Source organism: Bubalus bubalis, chromosome 2 (genome assembly GCF_019923935.1).
Source record: "Bubalus bubalis isolate 160015118507 breed Murrah chromosome 2, NDDB_SH_1, whole genome shotgun sequence".
Lineage (NCBI taxonomy): Eukaryota > Metazoa > Chordata > Mammalia > Artiodactyla > Bovidae > Bubalus > Bubalus bubalis.
This window is the reverse complement of record NC_059158.1, coordinates 11326425-11343073: the sequence shown is the minus strand read 5'-3', so window position 1 is coordinate 11343073 and position 16649 is coordinate 11326425. Positions and strand designations below refer to the sequence as shown.

The following is a 16649-nucleotide window of genomic DNA, read 5'->3' as shown; positions in this document are numbered from 1 at the left end:
AGATGGAGAGAGGCTGGTTCATCAATGAGGTGGCATATAAGCTCACACATGAAGATTGGGTATGATGTTAACAGCTGGGGTGTTATATAATCAGATGGGGTGGGAGGGAGTAGGGGAGAGAGAAGAGGAAGGGAGCTGAGATGCAGCCCAGGCTGAACACAGGAGGTGGTGCAGGGCACACCCTGCGTTTTGCTCAGATGAGTGCCTCATGCGTAAGGTTGCTGTATAGTGGGGAGACCTGCTGGGGGCCACAGGCTGCACAGCCTTAGCTCCTGGAGCTTCATTCTGTGGGACAGGGCACACCCAGCTGTTTGCACAATAGAGGCCTGTGATCCATGGTTCTGACGGTTACTTTGGTCTCAGTGTACACAAGGGACCAGAGAGAAAGTTGAGGGTGAGGAGGTCAATGTGGAGGTTTACTGCAGGATTTCAGATCAGAAATAATGAGGTCCTGCCTGAACAGGAAAGCAGCAGTGGAAATAAAAAAGGTGGAGGCAATTCAAGAGGTATTGTGAAGGTAAAACCTATAAGTCTTGGTAATGAACTGGATGCAGTAGGTAGGATGAGTCAAAGATGACTAATAGGGGCTAACATTTATTGAAAGCTGTGCTAAGCCCTTTACATGTGTTAACTTATTTGATCCTTCTAATAGTAGATACTGTTAGTATCCCCATTTAACAGATAAGAAAATTGAGGCATTTCTGGAGATTATATGTCTTCTCCAGAATTCTAACCCATGTCTCACCAGCAGTCATTCAATATCCTGCCTTCTGTGGTGCTTTGCTCATTCCTACCCCACGTGTGTGTGCTATGTGGCTTCAATCATGTTCAACTCTGTGCATTGGCAGGCAGGTTCTTCACCACTAGCACCACCTGGGAAGCCCTCCCACCCACACCTTTCACCAGGTAATTCCCAGCTGGATGGTTTCTCCTCTGCCCATTCAATAAACACATGCCAATTGAATCCCCTCTTGTCCTGACTCACAGAAGCAAAGGGAAAGTAACCACAGTCCCTGGAAACAAATTTGTTTTTGTTACTGAAACAAAATAGGTGGTGGTTTTAAAAAGCAACACGAAACTCTGCCATTGTATTCAATTAAAAAAATTCCATAACAGCAGTTGGTATCATGATTAAGGTTTCCATTTTATTTATTACTTTGTTATGGTAAAACAAACGGAGAAGACAATGGCACCCCACTCCAGTACTCTTGCCTGGAAAATCCTATGGATGGAGGAGCCTGGTAGGCTGCAATCCATGGGGTCGCTAAGTTGGACACAACTGAGCAACTTCACTTTCACTTTTTGCTTTTATGCATTGGAGAAGGAAATGGCAACCCACTCCAATGTTCTTGCCTGGGGGATCCCAGGGACAGGGGAGCCTGGTGGGCTACCATCTATGGGGTCACACAGAGTCAGACACGACTGAAGTGACTTAGCAACGTGGTAAAACAAAACAAAATAAGTCCTGCCTGAATTATCTTTCATGTGTCAGTAGAAAGGCATTTTTCATATCAGTATTCTTCCTGCAACGTGGATAGTTTTTTAATCAATCTAATCATAATTCAGTGGCTTTGGTCTCTTGGACTTTGGGCTCAGTTCAAACTGTTCTAGGATAATTAAAAATCATCTTCCTTTCTCTAGAATGGCTTATGGGCTCTCTCTAGCTCTATTCAGTTCTCAGGATTAGACTTTTGCTTCAGCTATTCTTTCTGTTTTCTTTTTCATGCTGAAACTACAGCACTGAAAATTCTTGATTAGAATTCAGGTACTCTGAGGGTAATCATAGTGTCATGTTCTTAAACACGTGGTATGCCAGCAGCTTTTAGAGTGACAAAATGCAGGTTTATCGTGTAATTACAGTTTGTCCTCTATAAGTAAGGAACTAATTTTGCCAAAAAACAAAATGCTGGCCTTGTTTTTGAAAATTAAAGAGTCTTTATGACTTGCAGGAAACCTATTTCATTGCCCTAATAATTGCAATAGTCACTGTAGTTATCAGTTAACTGCTTCTGTATATTACAAACAAGAGCAGAAATTGCAGAATCAGCTAAACCATGTGAGTGCATGTGTACACACGTGTGTGAGCATGCTTATGCATATATCTAAGATATCATGTGTGTATATGTATAAATCTGATTGTGCTGTGCTTAGTTGTTTAGTCGTGTCTGACTCTGTGACCCCATGGATTATAGCCCACCAGGCTCCTCTATCCATAAGATTCTCCAGGTAAGAATACTGCAATGGGTTGCCACGCCTTCCTCTAGGGGATCTTCCCAACACAGGGATCAAACCCAGGTCTCCCTCATTGTGGACAGATTCTCTACCATCTGAGCCACCAGGAAAGCCCAAGAATACTGGAGTAGGTAGCCTATCCCTTCTCCAGGGAATCTTCCTGACCCAGGAATCAAACCAGGGTCTCCTGCAGTGCAGGTGGATTCCTAACCAGCTGAGCTGCCAGGGAAGCCCATAAATCTGTGTAATTCTGTATAAATCTGAGCTCCAAATACCTATATTGTGATAGTGGTAAATACCTCCTGCTACTGTGTGGTGAGTTATTTGGAAGCTATATTGCTGCGAAACAAAAGCCTTCATGATATTACGAGGTACCAGTGTGGAAAGGGCTCAGCTCTTCTAAAGGTGGTCTTCTTTTTATTTTACCCCATATCACTGTAAACCAGAGTTCCTGTCATTTGCTTACCGCCTGGAATTCTTTTCTAATAAGAAGCCAATCTGAAAGGGCTAATTATTTAAACAAAACAGGGTTTGTGTTGGATGTTTTCTTTCAATCCAAACATCTTGCTCTTTTTTCATCCAGAGGATAGTTTCAGTGTCGATTAGGTTCTTACTATTTTTTTTCCCACTTATTTGGCATAGAAATAAAATGTTGATAGTTTTTGAGGATGAGACACCAAGGGCAGGGAACTAGTTGCATGCTCAGTTGCTCAGTTGTATCTGACTCCCTGTGACCCCATGGACTGTGGCCGCCAGTTTCCTCTATCCATAGGATTCTCCAGGCAGGAATACTGGAAAGGGCTGCCATTTCCTCCTCCAGGGGATCTTTCCCATGCAAGGATCAAACCCTCATCTCCTGTGTTAGCAGGCAGATTCTTTGCTACTGTGCCACCTGGGAAGCCAGGGAACTAGTTATTTAGTTAGTGCCAATAATAAGCAGTATATATGGCTTCTTAATGGATTCATCTTGCCTAAATCCTGCCTAAATAGGTTCATTTAGGCTCTAGTATATAATTTTCTTCTATAGCCAGTGGCTCTGCAGTTTCATGTTGCATCAGAATCACCTGGAAATTAAAAGAAAAGTGTAATGCCCAGAGAGTCAGACCTAATGGGTGTGAGGGGGCCTGGTGCATCCATCTTGCTTAAAAGCTCACCAGATAATTCTGATGACTGGAATATTGAAAACCACAATTCCAGACCCTAGACTACTGGTTCCAAAATCACATTAGATCACCTTGAGAACTTTTAAAAAAATGCTGATGCAGAGGCCCCATTTTGAGACCAAATATATCAGACTATCTGGGATGGGGCTGTAACACGCTGGGTATTTATTAGGAGTTCTTCAGGTGATTAGAATGTATTGGCAAGATTGAAAACTGTTTGTCTACACTGGATTATGCCAATCTTCATGATATAGATTTTACTAAAGCATCAGTAAGAAAGTACTGTAAAGCCTTCTGTTGCATGCCGTGCAGTGTAGCTTCTAAAATATTCCTTTTTATTTAACATCTTTGCTTTTCTCCCAAGTTCCTTTTGCTAAAGATTCATCTCTCTCTTCTTTCTTTCTCCCTCTCCCAGAAGTCCTTTTCCCCCAGTAGCGTTTCAAACCACTTTCTCCCATAGCCATGCCTTTTTTTCTCTATACTGCTTCTCAAATCAAACTCAAGAAAACTTCTTTTATTCCTCACTCATACGTCAGGAGCCTCAAGTTATCCTCCCAAAATTAGGACTAAATTATTTATGTATTACATTTCAGAAAGCTGTAAGGCTAGAAGGAAAATGGAACCCTTACACCAGGAGAGATAACTTGTAGATAATGCTAAAAATACCCGGGGATGGAAGAGGATCCCTCATCCATGAAAACCCATCCAGGAAAAAGCACAGGAGGGTGGGACTGACTGTCTAAAAGATGCCTTTTGCGTTTACTCTTTCCTTCCTGTTTTCACTGTCATCCTCAGATCAGGCCCTCTTAATGCTTCCTTCGACAACTCTTAATATCTTTTTAGCTAGATTCCTATTCCTACACACCTTTGGGCCCTATTTCTGTCTTTGCGTTAAATAAGTACAAATCCAGTGGGTTTTCCAGGTGCAATTAAACTTTAATAGTAATTCTTAAATGTTTGTGGTCATTAATCTTAGGGTTTGCAAACTGCAATCTCTCTTCTTGAATGCATATTCATATAATTTTGCATAGACTTCCAGAGACTCTTGGAACCTCCGGTATCCCATGGCTCATTGATGGACCTGTGATCCATGGACTCCACAGTAAGGATCTCTGCAATAAAGGCCAGTTAGGTTAATTGATTTGAAATGAACTTTGTTTTCAAAAACTTGTATTAAAAAATTCACAGAAAAGGAAAGGTGGATGATATCAATATCACATTGTGATACAAATGTGATATACTGTCTGTGACTGTCTATACTTTAGTTCATAAATGTCTGCAAATGTTAAAAACTCAAAGTGGTTGACATAGTTATTTGAGCTATGTATATCTGGATTGATAGATTTTCCACTTTCTTCTTGATTGTCATAATGATAATATGACAATATTATTGTCATATAATGAACAATAATGACTGATATAAAATTTGACATTGCAATTCACTTACCAGTTTACAAAGCACACACACATACATATTCCATTTGATTTACATAAGAAAAATGAGCATCAAAGAAATTAAATGACTTTACTAGAGCTGACACAGTGAGGAGGTGGTTGAACAGGGGCTGGAACTCTGGAATCCTGGCACCTAGACCGGTGCTGATCATTCTCATCCTGTTGTTTAGAATGTTCTCGCTTCACAGTGTCTGAAGTTTTTTCTTTCTGATGCAAACTTTAATCACTATTATTCATTCACTTATCCATTCAATAACCTTTATATGAGTGACTTGCACAGGACAAGGAGTGTACATCATGGCAGATATCAGTGTAAGGAACTAAGTCAAAGTGTGATAATAAGGTGCCACAGGGCTTTAAGGCAGGCCTCATCACATCCAGTAAGAAGTCTCAAGGAAAACTTTATGGAGGTGGCGACATTTGGTCTAAGATGCAAATAGTGGAGAGATATTGACAAATAAATCGAGGAGGAGTGCAGCAATCCAGACAATGGGGAAACCATGGGAAAGGCTCAGAGGTGGCAATCCCAGGGAAAGAAATCACATCTGTTGCGGCAGAGGTCTTTGGAAACCCTAGGCAATAAGGTAGGAGAGTAGACGAGATCCTGCAGGTCATACTGAGCAGTGTGCCCTCAATTCAAGGGCACTGGGGGCTGCAGAGGATCAGAACAGGGAGAAATGTATCCTGCCTTTGCTGTAAGACTTGTTTGGTGATAGTCTAAAATATGGTTTAAGTTGAGGAAGATTCTTTTTTTACAGTCTTGTTTTATATTCATCCATTATCTTATTTACATTTTCATTCTTAAGGATGGACTCTGAAAGTTAACATTTAGTCCAGGGTTTAAAAAAACTGGAGCCTATGCCCCTTTACAAAGTCCATTGACAGGCTTCAGGAGGAAGCCTTGAAGAATCTTCTAAAATCTTAATGAATTTAGAGTTGAATAATGAATCTTCTAAAATCATATGTAATATGTTATATATTTGTGTATAGATTCCTCTTTTTTCCCCAAACTGAGATGTTTAATATCTACCAGCTTCTCAAAAGGATCTGTGACCCCCAAAAGGACCACTTAATGGAAGTAGAAGAGCAATATTGAATTTGTCCAACAAAAGAATAGCACAGAGGCCTGAAGGTGCATGAGTTATTCACTGAAACAGACTGTATTGCTAGTCCTACTGAAAAAAAAATTTTTTTGTCAAAAGGGTCATAAAGCAATGGAGAGATCTAGATATAGTAACTCCTTCATTTGGCAGACATTAAAACCAGGGACCCTCCTGGATAATATGTTCCTCAGTATACCGAGATAGTCCTGGAGCTAAGGAAAACCCTTACAGAAATATTTAAGCCATATCTTTTCTTGTATCGACATCATCAATACATCATATCGGTAAAACTTTGTAATTGGTTCATTCCCTGTTAAAATGGCCATCAATCCACTACCCTTATCTCTCTCTGCTCATAGCTAGATGATTGTTGAATGACTATTTAAAAGCTTTTTTTCCTTTAAAAATAAGCATGCCTACCCAGCCTGTTTCCAGGTAACACAAGTCTCTGTTCTGCAATTGGTATATCCAGTTTTGGCACATGTAAAGTCTTACATTTTGAATTCAAAAACTGAAAACATAATTTCTTCAGGGCTACCTTCAATAGAAAGTGCTAATTATTGTCAAGGACAAGCAGAGCCTGTTGCCTTGTCTAAGAGATTTAACAAGAAACCAACCTAATTTTACCAAGAAACATCTAGGGCACCAGGGGCTACTAAGTATTATCATAAAAATCCACTACCAGAACTCTCAGCGACATATGGGTTCTGGTTCCAATTTTAAAAAAATATATTTTAGGGTTAATGAGAAAAATATCTTCCCACTCCCTCCTTTTTCTCCCCACTACACTGGCCTTCCTTGTAATAAACAACATGCATTGGCAAGGTTGCTAGCAGGAGGGAGGAGAAAGAACTGCCACCTGGGACCAGCACAAAGCTAACTAGTACTCAGGAGGATTTAACCCCAGGCCAGCCTCATTAACACCTGATTGCAACTGACAGCTGCCCTCACAAGAGGAAAGGAGTTAAAAATACCACTGTGGTCAGACTGTGGCTAATATTAAAGCAATTTCACTAGAGCTAAGTAAGGATATGGCACAGAGAGAGAAAAATCGTTGGTTTAAGAGCTGGTAGCAAAATTTTTTTCTTGAAGGAGAAACATCTCTGTATTTAAAATCCACTGATGGTTCATTCTAGCTTGAATGGGGTGGGAGGCGGTGGCAGGGCTGGGAGAGTGTTGCTCTTCAAGTGTGGTTGGGATGAGCTTGGCTGAGATAAAGGAACAGCTCCAGTGCTTTGCAGGAACGATGCCCACGAAGTGGAAGTCTCAGAGGGTGAACAGGGAGGAGAGGGAAGAAAGCTCAAACAAAGTCGGATCCACATGGAGGGAGGTGGGGAGGGGGTTGACTGAAGGGTTTTTTAGAATAAAGCTACTCAGTATTTAGCTTTAAGAAATCAGTTGTATAATCCCCTTGCTCACTGTTCTTACTCATGTCCCTCAATTGACTACCTAATTGCTTTTTATACATAGTGTTTTGGGGAATTCACATGGGCATAAATAGTAAAAGTGTCAGTCAGTCACGTCCAGTTCTTCGCAACCTCATGGACTGTAGCCCAAAGGCTCCTCTGTCTGTGGAATTCTCCAGGCAAGAATACTGGAGTGAGTTGCCATTCTCTTCAACAGGGGATCTTCCTGACCCAGGGATGGAATCCAGGTCTCCTGCACTGCAGGCAGATTCTTTACCGTCTGAGCCACCATATTCATATATGAATAAATAGTCATATATTTATTCTCATATTTTCTCCTTCCCTCCATCAAAACAGGTAGCAGCCTTTTCAGTGATTGGACTCAGAGATTTAGGGACAGTAGATGATTGTAAGGCCTCCCTAGTGGCTCAGACAGTAAAGAATCTGCCTGCAATGCAAAGTCAGTGGCTCTTCCTATCTTTAGGTGAGCTAAAGCCATTAGAAATGAGTGCGAGAGAAGACCAGAGGCCAGCCGTGGATTCATGGTTGTAGAGGACCTGGGCCCAGCTGGCAGCAGGACCACAGGGGACATGTAGGAAAATATGCAGTAGATTTGGAAGTGAGCAGATAAGAGCATGATGATTTTAAGGTGGCAGAATTTGTCCAAATCAATCAGGCAGTTGATATTTCAGGCCTTAAACCCCAGAAAAAGATCTGGGCTGGAGACTGAGACTCATGACCATATTGTTCAGTTTTTCTCAAGTTGTGACTCAAGAGCCATCTGTGTACAGTTGTACCTCCCTTCCCCAAGTCCTCTGGGATTGGAACCTCAAATCCCATTTTAATTCTCAGATAATTATCAAGCACACTGAAGTTTGATCATCATGGGGTGGTGGTTTAGTCACTCAGCCATTGTTCGACTCTTTGCGACCCCATGGACTGTAGCCTGCCAGTCTCCTGTGTCCATGGGATTTCCAAGGCAAGCATACTGGAGTGGGTTGCCATTTCCTTCTCCAGGGGATCTTCCCAACCCAGGAATCAAACCTGGGTCTCCTCCAATGCAGGTGGATTCTTTACCAACTGAGCTACGAAATGATCACATAGTAAGATGCTAATTGATGCAATCGGATAGGGCAGTAGAATTCCGAGAGGATGGCCGAAGGAAAGGACTAAAAAGAAACCAAGTAGGAAAATGAATGAAGTTTTCCATTAGATTGGCAATAAGCTTGTCTTTGAGGACCTGGGTAAATGCTGTTCGAGTAAGGTGAATACAGGAGCTATCAAGTTTATGTGGATTACTTACAGGCAGGCGTGTGTGTGTGTGTGTGTGTGTGTGTGTATTAGCCAGGCCATCCTGCTGAGTTGAGATACCTGGTTTTTAAGTCCCAAGGGTCATGTAATCATCAGCAAGCTATTACTTCTCTGCCCTTTTCTGACTCTTTAAACCAACCTACAATACTTCTTTAAGCCATCACTGAAGCCTCAGAAAAGCACCAGCTGATCTTTGCATCCTCTCCCTGCCTTCTGACCCCTCAAGGCACCAGTATAGTTTTGACCCTTGGCTTTGCCCTCTCACAGTCCTTTGGGACACGTTTTCCTTTTGTACCTTTGACTTCATACCTTGAATAGTGATAAGAGGGCCCTGGCCACAGCCTCCTGAGTGTGTCATGGGGACCTTCTCTTATCTGACCTTTGGTTATAAGCAATCAGCCCCTCCCCTTTGCAGATCTCTTTATCTGGAAAATGATGGCTTTCAAGTAGATTTCCATAAAATTAAGCATCTTGCTGGAGAGTTTGTTTTCAAATGAAGCATGTTTCTCCTAGATATTCGAGTTCATCTATGTTTTCATTTAAAAACATTGGAAGGATTTATTGCTGCAATCAAACATGAAATCAGGCTAAATGTCCAGAATTTAGCTTTTATTTCCAGGATTCTGAGATCAAGCCCACACTAAGGATTTTAGAAACACATTTTTATCCCCCAATCCTGGGCTTAGTTCTTAAAGTACTCTTTTTTTATACTATGTTAGAAAACAAATTCTAGGGTTGTAGAATAATGACACTAGACTATTTTAGACTTGTTTGGAACGTATTTAGACAAAACACATTCACTAACTATTCCATTTTCTTGTATAATATTTTTATAAAGTAATGCTAACTTTTAAAATGACATAGTCCAATTTTTGGAAAAATAAAAGAAAAAATATTGTCATTTGTAGTTCTAATTCCCTTTTAGCAGTTTGATATGCTTCCTTTCAGTATATGCGTGTGTACACATATGTGTGCACATGTGTGCATATACATACACACCCACCCACTAGTTGAAAATGCATATATGCTCTTGTATAACCCCCTTTTCACTCAATGTAACAGTCAGCACATCCTCACACCATTCCGTATTCTTTGCAAACACAGTTTTTATTGACTGCAAAGGTCTGTGTTTGGCGGTCTTTGTGGGATGATATGTGTCCTCTTACACTTATTTTTGAGGAAATTGAAAGGCCATTTTTACAAAAGGACATGTTTCCTACCCCTTCAGACTCAAAAGCTTCTTTGTACACCCCATGTACAATCCTAATCCATTCATCTATCTTATTCATGAGCATAAGCTCAGCCTTTTCTCCAGATTCACAGAAAACATTCTTTCCTCTCGTGAGGTTCTCACCTATTAGACTTGGCATCCATTCCAACCTCTTCTTGTTATCACAGGACATAGAAAACTAAACATGACATTTCCCAGATTCGCTTGCAGCTAGTGTTCTAGATAGGAAACTGGCTCTGACAGTGAACCTGGGGTGAAGGTGGGAGGTCCTGCTGTTGGAATGGGGTTCCTGAATGTAGTGAGGTTGGTTAAATCCCAGAGCAACAGAGGCCAACTTAACCACAAGAGCCTAGCTGGCTGTGGTCACGGCAATAGGAAGCAGAGCCAGGGACGTGATCAAAATGGTTTTCCTTTCAGAGACCTTTGGTAGTAGATAACAGATCCTTTATCTCTAGTGTTGAAATATATGGGCAACTTTCTAAAGCCTGATTTGTATACTTCATGAAACTTTAGGTAGGCCTGGTGACTGTTCATCAGAGGATGCTCAAATCCCCACCAAAGTTTTCCCTATCTGAGCTACTTCACATTCTCTAAACCCCTAACTGTAGGAGAGACTGCATTCCTTTAAAAAAAGTTTCCACATGGGAATTCCCTGGTTGTCCAGTGGTTAGGGCTCCACACTTCCATTGCCTGGGCCTGGGTTAAATCCCTGGTTGGGGAACTAAGATCCCACAGACTGCACAGCATGGCTGAAAATAAATAAATATATATTTAAAAAATAATCTCCCACAACATTACCACCTATATGTATCATAAATTTTCTTAGCCACCCTTAACGAGTTCTGCCATGACCTACCAAGGTGCTTGTGCAACAGGGAAAGTGGGATACCAGATTTGAAAGTAATTTTAGATATTGTCTTTGAGTAGAATCCCATGAGTGTGAGCTCATTACTTTTCTTCTTGCGGTAAGAGGAGTTTCTTGGTTGGAAGCAATGTTGTAGGCCACCACAAGCATCTCAGTGTACAGAGTTTCCTGGAGACCCTGGCAACAGGCCCACTGGTCAGACTGGGAGATGTGGGATTTTAGTGACATAAGAGAGTTTTCATTAGAGATCCTGAGTTTATTTTTCTAGTTCCTGAATGCTTAATCTGGCAATTGAAAACAATTCCATATTTATTCTTTGGCTTCTGGGATGAGGGCTACTAGGGAAAGAAGGGCTACATGGGAGCCGCACTCCAAAACAATACCACATCCTAGGAGGAGCTATAGAATTAATGACCCTATCAAGGACCTGGAAAATACGTGGGAATTGATTGCAGTCATTTCCCTATTTAGCCTCCTCTACTATTTGGCCTGAGCAGATGTGCTGGAGGTTGAGGAGGAGAGCTGGATTTTAGGAAACTTAACTGGTAGTGGCTCTAATTGCAGTTGCTGTTACAGATATGATCTGTTTTTATGGAGCAAATCTACACAATCCCTGGAGCTTCATATGTAGATGTCAATCTGGCAAACACTTTTTTCCCAACCAATAAGCAGACACCACTCAACACAGTTTGCTTTAATCCAGCAGCTTACCCTTACAACATCCCATTGGCTGCCTTAATCTAATATGTAGAGATCTTGATAATTTCATCATCCCATAGGACACTCTGTTCCACTATACTGATTAGACCATGCTGATTGAGCCAAAAGTACCAAGTACCCCAAATATCTTGACAAAACACATGTGTGCCAGAGAATGAGTGATAAATCTCATGAAAATTCAGAGACCTCAGTGAATATCAATGAAGATTCTGGGGATTTGTGAGACATTCAAGGTATCTCCTTCAAGGTGAAAAATAATCTGCAGCATGTTACATTCTCTAACATTAAGAAAGAGGCACAATGCTGCAACCTCCTGCCAAGTAACCCTTAAAGTTTCTGGTCTTGAGTGTGACTCAAAGCCAGAGAGGTTCTGTAACTAGTACTGGTTCAAGTTGAAATGCAAGTAGCTCTTCTACCTGGACATCATGGCCTAATGGCCCAAAGGTGGTCTTGCTTCTGAACAGGGAACTCATTTTACTGCAGAAGATAGGCAATAAGCACATACATGTGGGGTTCACTGATCTTACTGTAAACCCTTTCACCCAGGAAAAACTGACCTTAAAAATGGTAGGATGGCCTTTAGAAGATCCAGCTGTGATGGAAGCTGCAAACCAACACTTTTACAGTTTGGAGGGCTGTCTTCCAAGATGTTCTATATACTTTGAAAGTGCAATTAATATTTGGTGCTGTCCACTCATAACCAGACTTCATGAGTGCAGAACCAAGGCAAGGAAGTAGGAGAGTTCTCTCTCACTATTCACCTAATGAATGAAACACACAACATTAAAAAAATTTTTTTCAATTGAAGGATCTATGTTTAATTGAAGGATCATTGCTTTACAATATTGTGCTGGTTTCTGCCACACATCAACATGAATCAGCCACAGGTATACGTACGTCCCCTCCCTCTTGAACCTCCCTCCCACCTCCCACCCCATCCCAGCCCTCTAGGTTGTTACAGAGCCATGGTCTGAGTTCCCTGAGTCATACAGCAAATTCCCACTGGCCATCTAGTTTACATATGGTAGTGTATATGTTTCCATGCTACTCTTTCCATTCATCCCACACTCCCCTTCCTCCTGCCATACACAAGATAAACTCAAAATGGATTAAAGACCTAAATGTAAGACCAGAATCTGTAAAACTCTCAGAGGAAAACATAGGCAGAACACTGTATGACATAAATCACAGCAAGATCCTCTATGATCCACCTCAAGATCCTCTAAGACCCACCTCCTAGAATAATGGAAATAAAAACACAGAGACAACATTTTTTTATTTCCCATATTTTTTCAGACACCATCAGCGCCCTCACATCCCCTTGGCCTGCCGTGGAGGTTGCTGGCAATAACCACAAGTGCCGGAAATTAATGCCCCAGGAGCTCTGGATAAATAACTTGGCCTCCTCGCTCCTCGGTAGGATATTTCTGAGATATGTTCCACAGTTCCTCCACTGGCTTGCAGTGGGATTTCGGTTTTATGTCAAACCTAAGAAATCTTTTTTCACTTTGCATATATTTAAAACATACGCTTGTGTTTTGTTCACATGCTATTACTGTTTCATTTCACTTTTACATCTTTGATAGGTGTGAAATTTTTATAGTATAAGATGTTGGAGAAATATAATAAAATTTTCAGATGACTATCCAGTTATCACAGCACCATTTACTAAGTAATCCATCATTTCCTCACTGACCTGAATCACTACCTTTATCATAGTCTAAATTCCTGTGTGGATTCTGGCCTGTTTATGTGCTTTCTGGTCTGTCTGATTTGTTTGTCAATTCATATGATAGTACTTTTAAAAATTATTGTAACTTTTAAATGTGTTGCAATGTCTGTAAAGACAAATGACTTTCCAGTTCTCTCACTTTTCAAAATGTTCTTGGCTATTGTTATTTATTAGTTTTCCATATTTTTTTTTTTTAGTCATTTTGATTGGTTGCCTCCCAAAAATTTAGTAGGTGTTCTCTCTGGGTGTCAATTAACTCAGTAAGATTCTTTTTCTTTTCTTTTGTATTCTATTTGGATATAACTTACATATACTAAATCCATTCCTTTTGGAAAGGATTCATTCATGAGAATGAAATAAGACAACTAGGTTCTTTGGTTCCTAATTTTGCCAAATATCTCCCTGCCATAATTTTCATATTTTTGGTAAATAATAAAGGTCCAAGAAACTTAGAAATGTGTGGAGCCAGAAGATCACATATTAGAACAGAAGGAGTTAGTAGCTGTGTCAATTTCCAGCTAGTTAGCCTTTCCCTCTCTTGTTGCCGTTTAGTCGTTAAGTCATGTCCAACTCTTTGTGACCCCATGGACTGTAGCCCACCAAGCTCCTCTTTCCATGGGATTTTCAAGGCAAGAATACTGGAGTGGGTTGCCATTTCCTTCTCCAGGGGATCTTCCCAACTCAGGGGGAAAACCTGTGTCTCCTGCATTGTCAGGTGGATTCTTTACCACTAAGCCATGGGGGAAGCCCCTCTTATCCTTAGTATTCACATTTATTAAATGGGGATAATAGTAATAACTTCTTAGAGTTATTATGAAGTTAAATGAGATAAAGTCAATTAAATTAGTACAGGGCCTATGGGGAAACAGAACTTATGGCTCCAGTTCTTTATTTCTTCACATATTCAGATTCTTACCTCTGAGTGCCCTCCCTCCTGCTCTGCACTGGATTCAGCCATACAACTTACTTTGGCCAATAGGATGTTAGCAGACATGATGAAAGCAGAGGCTTGTAAAGTACATGGACATTGGGATTTGCTCCTGACACACAGGAGGTGCTTAAAGGTTGTTTACATAGTAGCCCTTTGGTTATCAAAATTTATTTTTATTTAAATCACAGAGGTAGTTTTCCATCTATCTACTCTTCCCTGCCTTTATAGCTTACTCTTTAAAGTGCCTGTCAAATGTAATGTGCTTATTTAGCAATTTAACATATTTCAAATTGCTTCTATACTGTATCTTGTCCTTTTAATGGCATAGTATTTTAGTTATATTTAGTATACAAGTTGTTTGCATTTCATCTGGGCTTCTGATGGCGGGTGTAGAAGAGAAATAAGGTACAGAGCCCTCCTCTCAATAACACGAATTCAAAGGATAAGAACAAATTTAATGATATGTGGTATATATAGAGGTGTTGAGAGGAAATGGGATTCAAGGAGTTGTAGTCAAGTAGGTTAAGTCTGTGATATTTTAAGCATGCTGTTAAGACTTTCCTACAGAAAAAAATAGGATAGAAAAAATAAGTAATAATCTATTTGCTTCACTTCTAAAGTGGCCTCACAGATGGTGTTTGGGCTGTGAAATGAACATTGCACCTTGACCTCTTTATTTGCCTCTTTGGGAAACAGTTTCATGGTTTCTTACCTTGTGATGCAGTTGGTGGTATCAGAGATGAGTCATCGAGTTTTTGTTGTGTGTCTTGAAATAATGGGTTGGGTGGAGCAGTAGAGTAACATCTGCTCTAACTTTGCTCTCTCTGATTCCTTTTAGAACTCTCTCAGTTCAGTTCAGTCAGTTCAGTCGCTCAGTCATGTCCAACTCCTTGCAACCCCATGAATCGCAGCACGCCAGGCCTCCCTGTCCATCACCAACTCCCAGAGTTCACCCAAACTCATGTCCATCAAGTCGGCAATGCCATCCAGCCATCTCATCCTCTGTCATCCCCTTCTCCTCCTGCCCCAATCCCTCCCAGCATCTAGAAGTTCTCAATTTTGTTTTTTCACCTGAGCCAAAGAAAAGGCCACCCAATTGTCAAAGTTTACCCAGCTTACAGAATGGATGGAGCTGACCCTGATCACAGGCCCTCAGTTTCATTGGCATTGAGAGTGAAAATCAGGCCCTGACTCCTCCAGCAGCTGCTGATTAACAGCTGGTGCTGGTTTCTGGTTTGACTTTTAACTGGGAAGCCTGAATTACAGCTCCCTGATGAATGCATTCTCAGGGCTCTCTGCCAACTATTATTTCTGAACAGAGCATGTTCATAAGCAAAAGCAAAACCATCGTGCTAGGAGCAACACCAACTGACCTAGTGGCCATTTGAAGAAACAGGGGAGGAAGAATCCCGCTTTCCGCCAGCCATCCACGTTGCCCCTTGTTTCCTGACACACATGTGTTGGTCTTTCTCACTTACCTCCATCACAGCCTGTACAGTTCAACTTCATGTTCTGGAAAAAAGTAAAGAAGGTCTGTGTTTCTGGCCTAATGTACAGAGAGAGAGAGGCAGCTCCAGGCTGAGATAATTTAAGGATTGACTAACAGGTCTGCATTCCTGACCAGAGCCTGCATTTCATAGATTCAAGAAGTCTTAGTTCTGGAAGGAACCTTAAAAGAATCTCTTCTGGACATTTTCAAATGATTTTTTGCTCAGAAATCAGACCAAATCTTAGGTGAATAAACAAATAATTAAAACAAAGAGAAATAGAATTGCTTTAGTTGAAAAGCAGAGTGGTGAACAGTAGATGAGTGTGGAGAAGAGCCACGGGTCAGCGGGAAGCAGAGTTAGAAAGCAACAAATGGGGCCCAGATTTTGTTTTTCAGAGAAAGATAGAGGTGAATGACTGGTCTGCAAAGAGATAACATATTTCCCCACCATCTGAAAGTTGGGCATCCCCATTAAACCTTTTAACAGAAACCGAAGTGGTGTAAAGTGAAGAAGCGGTTACCTTAGGACACGTCTTGCTAACAGATGCCAAAAGTAAGAGGAGATAAAGCACAGATGCCCACAGACACAGTTCAAAGCTCTCATGGCTTGATGCTGAGATGCTGAGCCTGGAGAAGGAGCTTGGCGGGTATTGTTTCTGCTTGGGAGGTGGAGGGTGGGGTGCACACTACCTCTGTAACAGCTGCAGCAAAACCAAAGCTGAACCTATTTTCCCTTTTCACCTGTTTGCCTGAAAGTGAAAATCCTCTTTGGATTTCTTTCCCTAAGCAAAAACAGGTGCTAATGCAGGCCTTTTGTAAAAGTAAAGTGGTGTATAGTGAACTTTGAAAAGCGGGGATACCTGTAGCGAGGAGGGAGGGATAGAACAGCAACTAGAACTTGAATGTCCTGACTTTCAGTGCAGTGCACTTTCAAGAATTCTAAAGAATCAGTGGGAAATTTGGTACCCAGTGTTATCAAAACGAGCATTACCAATGGGAGCATGTAAAGAG

The 16649-nt window shown here is 41.1% G+C and overlaps 1 long non-coding RNA gene across 5 annotated transcripts; it reads right to left on the bottom strand.

Annotated features, from left to right (window-relative positions):
- Positions 1–4049: 4049 nt before the first annotated feature.
- LOC123329041 lies at positions 4050–16395 on the bottom strand. 5 transcript variants are annotated; one of them, XR_006544179.2, is made up of 4 exons: positions 16160–16395; positions 15523–15661; positions 12044–12247; positions 4050–4507 (listed from the first exon to the last, which is right to left on the bottom strand). It is a non-coding gene; the product is annotated as an uncharacterized LOC123329041 (long non-coding RNA). The 5 variants fall into 5 exon arrangements; XR_006544183.2 differs by having other exon boundaries at positions 4051–4507; positions 15628–15661; positions 16160–16385; XR_006544180.2 differs by lacking the exon at positions 15523–15661 and having other exon boundaries at positions 4053–4507; positions 16160–16377.
- Positions 16396–16649: the final 254 nt, after the last annotated feature.